This window comes from Triticum aestivum, chromosome 1D, assembly GCF_018294505.1.
Source record: "Triticum aestivum cultivar Chinese Spring chromosome 1D, IWGSC CS RefSeq v2.1, whole genome shotgun sequence".
NCBI lineage: Eukaryota > Viridiplantae > Streptophyta > Magnoliopsida > Poales > Poaceae > Triticum > Triticum aestivum.
The window spans coordinates 402889053-402897171 of record NC_057796.1 but is presented as its reverse complement, the minus strand read 5'-3'; positions in this window follow the sequence as shown (position 1 = coordinate 402897171).

Sequence of the window (8119 nt, the reverse complement as noted above, 5' to 3'; positions counted from 1 at the left end):
TTCCCCCTCTTCTCTCCGGTAGACTACGAGACCGACACTGCTGCTGCCCAGTTCGACTACGGAGTTGACGACCCCTCCTACTTGCCAGAGCAACCAGGCAAGCCCCCCCCCTTGATCACCAGATATCGCCTATTCTTCTCTATACTGCTTGCATTAGAGTAGTGTAGCATGTTACTGCTTTCCGATATCCTATCCTGATGCATAGCCTATCCTTGCTACTACTGTTGATACCTTTACCTGCAATCCTACATGCTCAGTATAGGATGCTAGATTTCCATCAGTGGCCCTACATTCTTGTCCGTCTGCTGTGCTATACTATCGGGCCGTGATCACCTGGGCGGTGATCACGAGAATATACTTATATACTACATACATGACACATGTGATGACTAAAGTCGGGTCGGCTCGTAGGAGTACCCGCAAGTGGATCTTTGTGGCGGAGCGACAGGGCAGGTTGAGACCGCCTAGGTGAGAGGTGGGCCTGGCCCTGGTCGGCGTTCGCGGTTACTTAACACGCTTAACGAGATCTTGGTATTTGATCTGAGTCTGGCCATTTGGTCTATACGCACTAGCCATCTACGCGGGAGTAGTTATGGGTATCCCGGCGTCGTGGTATCAGCCGAAGCCTTCTTGACGTCAGCGACTGAGTGGCGCGCGCCGGATTGGACTGGAACGCCACTAGGCTAGGTCTGCTTCCGGCCGCGTACGCAACGTGCAGGTGTGCATAGGGCGATGGCCCAGACCCCTGCGCGCATAGGGTTAGACCGGCGTGCTGACCTCTCTGTTGTGCTTAGGTGGGGCTGCGACGCGTTGATCTTACGAGGCCGGGCATGACCCAGAAAAGTGTGTCCGGCCAAATGGGATCGAGCGTGTTGGGTTATGTGGTGCACCCCTGCAGGGAAGTTTATCTATTCGAATAGCCGTGTCCCTCGGTAAAAGGACGACCCGGAGTTGTACCTTGACCTTATGACAACTAGAACTGGATACTGAATAAAATACACCCTTCCAAGTGCCAGATACAACCCGGTGATCGCTCTCTAACAGGGCGACGAGGAGGGGATCGCCGGGTAGTATTATGCTATGCGATGCTACTTGGAGGACTTCAGTCTACTCTCTTCTACATGCTGCAAGATGGAGATGGCCAGAAGCGTAGTCTTCGACAGGATTAGCTATCCCCCTCTTATTCTGGCATTCTGCAGTTCAGTCCACTGATATGCCCCTTTACACATATACCCATGCATATGTAGTGTAGCTCCTTGCTTGCGAGTACTTTGGATGAGTACTCACGGTTGCTTCTCTCCCTCTTTTCCCCTTTTCTTTTCTATCTGGTTGTCACAACCAGATGCTGGAGCCTAGGAGCCAGACGCCACCGTCGACGACGACACCTACGACGCTGGAGGTGCCTACTACTACATGCAGGCCGCTGACGAAGACCAGGAGTAGTTAGGAGGATCCCAGGCAGGAGGCCTTGCCTCTTCGATCGTTGCTACTTTTGTGCTAGCCTTCTTAAGGCAAACTTGTTTAACTTATGTCTGTACTCAGATATTGTTGCTTCCGCTGACTCGTCTGTGATCGAGCACTTGTATTCGAGCCCTCGAGGCCCCTGGCTTGTATTATGATGCTTGTATGACTTATTTATGTTTTAGAGTTGTGTTGTGATATCTTCCCGTGAGTCCCTGATCTTGGTCGTACACATTTGCGTGCATGATTAGTGTACGGTCAAATCGGGGGCGTCACAAGTTGGTATCAGAGCCGACTGCCTGTAGGAATCCCCCTTTCCACACTCCTTGGCCGAAGTCGAGTCTAGACATTACAAAACTTTTACTAACATGGCTGTGTGTCTTACGGGCCCACGTCGCCATTGGGTGGTACTAGGATCTTTTACTCCTCGACCTTTACTCTGGGACTCTGAACTCTCTTCTACTCGGGTTAAACGAATTTACTAACTCTAACACTAGGATCCCGTGACCACATTCACCCCAAAGTTGGATAAGCCATAGTTGTTTCTTAGAGTAGTATTTTGAACAATTCACCCACTGTCATTTGACTCCTTTGAAACGTCTTTGCTTTCAGATGGAACCCACGAGGCAGGTCGTTCGCCACACGACGGCCATTGGTGCCTCGGGATCACCTGCGGTGCTAGCTGAGATGATGACCTATCTGGGTTATCGCTGGCACCCTGAGTACACCGTCTACGAGGAGTACCAGGACTTTAACCAGGAGCAGTACCGTGCCATCGTCCACCTCTACTCTCGGGAGTATGACTCCACTACTGTGCTTCACACCGCACATGGAGTTGGTGTGACCATCGATATGGCTGTCCACGATGCTGCCTATGCTGCTCTGACACGTCTTCGTGGAGAGTATCGGGAGTTGGACACCTCCCCTTTCAGGCACATTGCTATCGCATCCGATGATGGTGCGGAGGGATACTATACTGCTGCCTACTCCACTGTCACCCGAGAGCCCTTCTACCATCAGAACCTGGTTCTGCATGCTGATGGGCTAGATCGAGCTAACCGAGCTCTTCGCCACGAGATGTACACCACCCGTCAGCACCTTTACCGTGCTCTGACGCTGCTGCACCCCTTTGTCCGATCTGGACAGGTACCGCGTACTGCGATCTACCCAGCCAGGACCGTGATGCCCCACGGTGTCGGTTGGCCAGAGGTGGGAGGCTACTCCCCCGCACTTGGTCCTCTTCTGCCACCTGAGCGTCGGGCTCTACACCTGAGTATCCGCGGCCCCCAGTCTGCTGACGTGGAGGGCTATCCGTTGCCTCACTACCAGCTGTCGGGCTACGATTACCTCCACAGTACCTCTTGGGACTGATGTAGGCTTGCTAGTAGTATTAGTTGCAGTCGCCGCGAGCCTGTGTGCCGCCTATGATGTATTAGTCTATGTACTGAACTCTGTGTACTGAACTCTGTGCATGACCCCTTTTGTAAGCTATGCCGACTACTATGTAGTAGCTATCGTGCTCCTTTCGTTATGCATGTTTCATCATGAATGATTCTTGTCTTAGCACATATTCTCAATGCTGATCTACCCCGGTTATATATTAGCAGGATGGTTAGACCAGGTGGTCGTGGTCGTGGTGGCGATGCCCCACCACCACCTGAGTACATGGCTGGTATGATCCAACAGTTTGAACTGAACCGCCAATTCATGGAAAATATGATGGCCCAGTTTCCTCGCCCCAATATGAACCAACAGCCAGCTCAAGTGACTCTTCAAGATTTCATACGCCTCAACCCAACCATCTACCGCAGCTCAACTCAGCCTCTGGATGCTGATGACTGGCTCCGTGACATCACCTATGAGATGGAGTCTGCTGATGTAGCCCCTGCCAGCTATGTCACCTTTGCTTCCTTCTTCTTGAAGGGAGCCGCAGCTCAATGGTGGGACAGCCACAGGCATACTCTGCCAGCTGGAACAATCACCACATGGCCAGACTTCCAAGCTGCTTTCCGTGCCCGCTTCATTCCTCAAGGAGTCATGGACCGGAAGAAGCGTGAGTTCCGCAACCTCACCCAAGGCAACAAAACTGTCGAAGCTTATCAGCGGGAGTTTCTGGACTTGTCCCGCTATGCTGAAGAAGACATTGCAACTGATGCATGCAGACAGGAGAAGTTCCGTGATGGCCTTCAAGCTGACATCAAGCTCGCACTTCTAGTGCATGACTTTGCTGATTTCGCCACCTTGGTGAACAAGGCCATCAATGTCGAAACTGGTCTGCAGGAATATCAGAGCTCTCACAGACGCAACCGTGACACGGGCTCATCTTCGGGCTCGCCCGCACAGAAGCGTAAGATATGGATCCCGAACAGCATGTACCGTCCAAATGCATCTACCCCAAGGCAGACATATGCTGCACCTCGTCTGCCTCCACCACCATCTAGGCAGTCAAGACTTCCAGCTCCACCATCCCAAGCTCCTGTTCCCACTCCGAATAATGGCTTGTGCTTCAGGTGTGGTCAACCAGGACACCGTGCTAAAGAATGCAACCAGAACCAGAATCAACTGGCCCTTCCAGCAACTGGCCGTGGTAACAATCAGCCCCGCAACAACAATGCTAAGTCTTATGGTCGTGCTCATGCCAACCACGTTGATCTCAACGAAGCTCAAGACCAGCCTGCTACTGTGATGGGTACACTCCTCGTAAATTCAGTACCAGCATCCGTTTTATTTGATACAGGTGCATCGCATTCATTCATGTCAGAAGATTTTGCATACAAGCACGACGTTAAATGTGAGGAGATGAACACCTCGGTATTGGTCAAAACCCCCGTGGGACAGTGTCAAACCTCCCTGGTTGGCATCGATGTCCCCGTGGAAATCGAAGGGCTGGAATTCTATGCCTCTCCCATTATCCTGAAGTCGTCTAACATCGACCTCATTTTGGGTATGGATTGGTTGAAAGCGCATACTGCTTCTATAGTTTGCGCCACTAAGACCGTCCATCTGCTACACCCTTTAGATGAAATAGTTGCTTACCAAGCTCATCTGGTGCAAAATGCCGAGGCAAGGCTCTATGCATTGAATGCATTGAACGCTGCACCACTCGAGGGCATTGAGAACATTCCCGTCATGCGTGAATTCCTCGACGTCTTCCCTGAAGAACTTCCAGGGATTCCCCCTGCTAGAGCTGTCGAATTCATCATCGACTTGAAACCAGGCACCACTCCTATAGCCAAGCGACCCTACAAAATGCCGCCGCATGAACTCCTTGAGCTTAAGGAGGAAATCGACAAATCTCTTCGCAAAGGATTCATTCGCCCAAGTTGCTCTCCTTGGGGAGCACCTTCTCTCTTTGTCAAGAAGAAGGATGGGACAAACCGGTTAGTTCAAGACTACCGTCCTATAAACCAAGCTACCATTCAGAATAAGTACCCTCTTCCTCGGATCAATGATCTGTATGATCAACTGGCGGGTTCGTCAGTGTTCTCTAAGCTCGACTTGAGGTTGGGCTACCACCAGATCCGTGTTCGAGAAGAGGATATCCCAAAGACCGCCTTCGTGACTCGCTATGGTTCATACGAATACACTGTCATGTCTTTCGGTTTAACCAATGCTCCAGCCACCTTCTCTCGTCTGATGAACTATATATTCATGGATTACCTCGACAAGTTCGTCGTGGTTTATCTGGATGATATCCTGGTATTTTCCAAGAACGAAGAAGAACATGCCGAACATCTTCGACTTGTGCTGGAGAAGCTACGAGAGCATCAACTATATGCCAAGTTCTCCAAATGTGAATTCTGGCTATCGGAAGTAACCTATCTTGGGCATGTCATCTCTAAGGTTGGTATTGCCGTCAACCCCGAGCGAGTTTAGGCTATTCTTGATTGGACTCCTCCCAAGAACGTTAAGCAAGTCAGAAGTTTTCTCGGTCTCGCCAGCTATTGCCGTCGATTCGTCGAGAACTTCTCTAAGATCGCCAGGCCTCTGACTAACCTGTTGCATAAGGGTGTCAAGTTCCAATGGACAGACAAATGTCAGGAAAGTTTCCAGGCACTCAAAGATAAGTTGACTTCGGCTCCAGTTCTAGCTCCACCTGATACTAAGAAGGACTTTATCATTTACTGCGACGCTTCCCGTCAAGGATTAGGCTGTGTCCTAATGCAAGACCGCAAAGTGATTGCTTATGCCTCTCGGCAATTGCGCCCTCACGAAGAGAACTACCCAGTTCACGACCTCGAACTTGCTGCTGTCATTCATGCGCTGAAGCAGTGGCGACATTACCTTCTCGGTAATCGTTGCGAGATCTTCACTGACCACCAAAGTCTGAAATATCTGTTTACTCAGCCAGATCTGAACCTCCGTCAACAGAGATGGATGGAGCTTGTTGCAGACTTTGACTTGGGTATTTCCTATACGCCAGGCAAGGCTAATGTAATGGCTGATGCCTTGAGCCGCAAGTCTTACTGCAACCACCTCCAGGTTCATAAAGTTCAGCCCTCGCTTGTTGAAGAATTCAGGAAGCTGAACCTCCATATTGTCCCTTCGGGTGCACTCACTCCCCCTCCTAAGGAGTTTGGCAAGGTGAACCTCCACGTTGTTACCCAGGGTTCCCTCAATACCCTAGTTGCTAAACCAGATCTCGTGGATAGCATCAAAAGGCTACAGAAGTATGACTCTGAAGCCCACAAGATTAAGCGCTACCTCGCAGAAGGAAAGCCCTCATTCTTCACCATTGCTGAAGATGGCACCCTATACTTCAAGGGCCGCCTAGTGGTGCCATGTGCAGAGAAAAACCTGGATATGACACAGGAAGTTATGAAAGAAGCTCATGATACGCCTCTATGTATCCATCCTGGTAGTACAAAGATGTACCAAGACATCCGTCAGAGATTCTGGTGGTCTAATATGAAGCAAGACATTGCTCGTTATGTTGCTGAATGTGACGTTTGCCGTCGTATCAAAGCAGAACATCAAAGGCCTGCTGGAACTCTGCAACCTATCTCTATTCCTGAATGGAAATGGGACCATGTTGAGATGGACTTCATCACTGGATTTCCCAAATCACAGAAAGGTAATGATGCTATTCTTGTCGTCATTGACCGGCTTTCCAAAGTTGCACATTTTCTGGCAGTCAAAGAAACGATCACTGCTAGCCAGTTGGCAACACTCTATATGTCCAGGATTGTTTCACTCCACGGTATTCCATTGGTTATCAGTTCAGACCGTGGCAGCTTATTCACTTCAAGATTCTGGGCAAGTTTCCAAGAAGCTATGGGAACTCATCTGTCATTCAGTACTGCGTTTCATCCTCAATCGCAAGGACAAGTTGAACGCGTCAACCAAGTTCTCGAAGACATGCTTCGAGCTTGCGTTATTTCCTTCGGCAAGAAATGGGAGGAATCTCTCCCGTATGCTGAGTTCTCTTATAATAATAGCTATCAAGCTAGTCTGAAGATGGCCCCTTCGAAGTGTTATATGGACGAAAGTGCCGAACCCCTCTGAACTGGTCAGAAACTGGGGAACGTCCACTCTTCGGTCCGGATATTATCCAAGATGCCGAAGAACAAGTACGCATTATTCGCGAAAATCTCAAGACTGCTCAGTCACGTCAGAAGAGTCAGTATGACCGTCATCATAAAGACATGGTCTATCAACCTGGCAAAAAGGCTTATCTTCGAGTCACACCTATGAAGGGTGCTCACCACTTCGGGATCAAGGGCAAACTAGCTCCTCGCTATATTGGCCCATTCACTATTCTCGAAAGGCGTGGAAAAGTGGCATACCAACTGGAGCTACCGCCGAACCTTTCTCAGGTTCACGATGTGTTCCATGTGTTACAGCTCCGCCGTTGCTTCAAGGACCCAATCCGAGTTGTGGATCATGAAGTGCTCGAATTGCAGCAAGACCTCTCCTATAAGGAGCATCCGGTCCGCATTCTCGACCAAGCTGAACGCCGCACACGTCAGAAGGCGATCAAGTTTCTCAAAGTCCAGTGGTCGCACCATTCTGAAGATGAGGCCACTTGGGAACGAGAGGATCGTCTGCGCGAAGAATACCCCGCACTGTTTCCTTCTACCTCCTGAATCTCGGGACGAGATTTCTTGTAGTGGAGGAGATTTGTAACACCCCGAGAATCCTGCTACAGTAACTCTCTGTGATTAAGCTAATCATGTTGCTAAACAGGGCTTGATCACATTGGAATCACATTTCTTTTCAAACTCCTAATTCAAACTTCAATTAAAATTAAAGTGGAAAATAAAAGTTTTCAAAAATTTAAACAAAAATGTTCGGTGGGTGCCAAATAATACACTGGTAATTATGGTGGAGAAAACACATTTTTATAAAATACCTAAATACTTTTAAATGAAATAAAACAGAAAAGAAAATAAATAAATAAAAAGAAAATACAACAGAAAACAGAACAGACAAAGAAAAAGAAAAAGGAGAAGGCCCCCCCCACTGGACCCCTGGCCCAACTGGGCCGACCCCCGGCCTAGCCGGCCTAGCCCATCTCCCACTCGCCCTCCCCCCTCCCTGTTCCCCCGACCGGGGTCGGAACAGGGGCCGGTCCCCGCCGCACCACCTCGCCAGCGACGGGGAGGATAAGGACGCCAGCTCCCCCCGCCTCCTCGGGCCCCTCTCCCACTCACCCCCG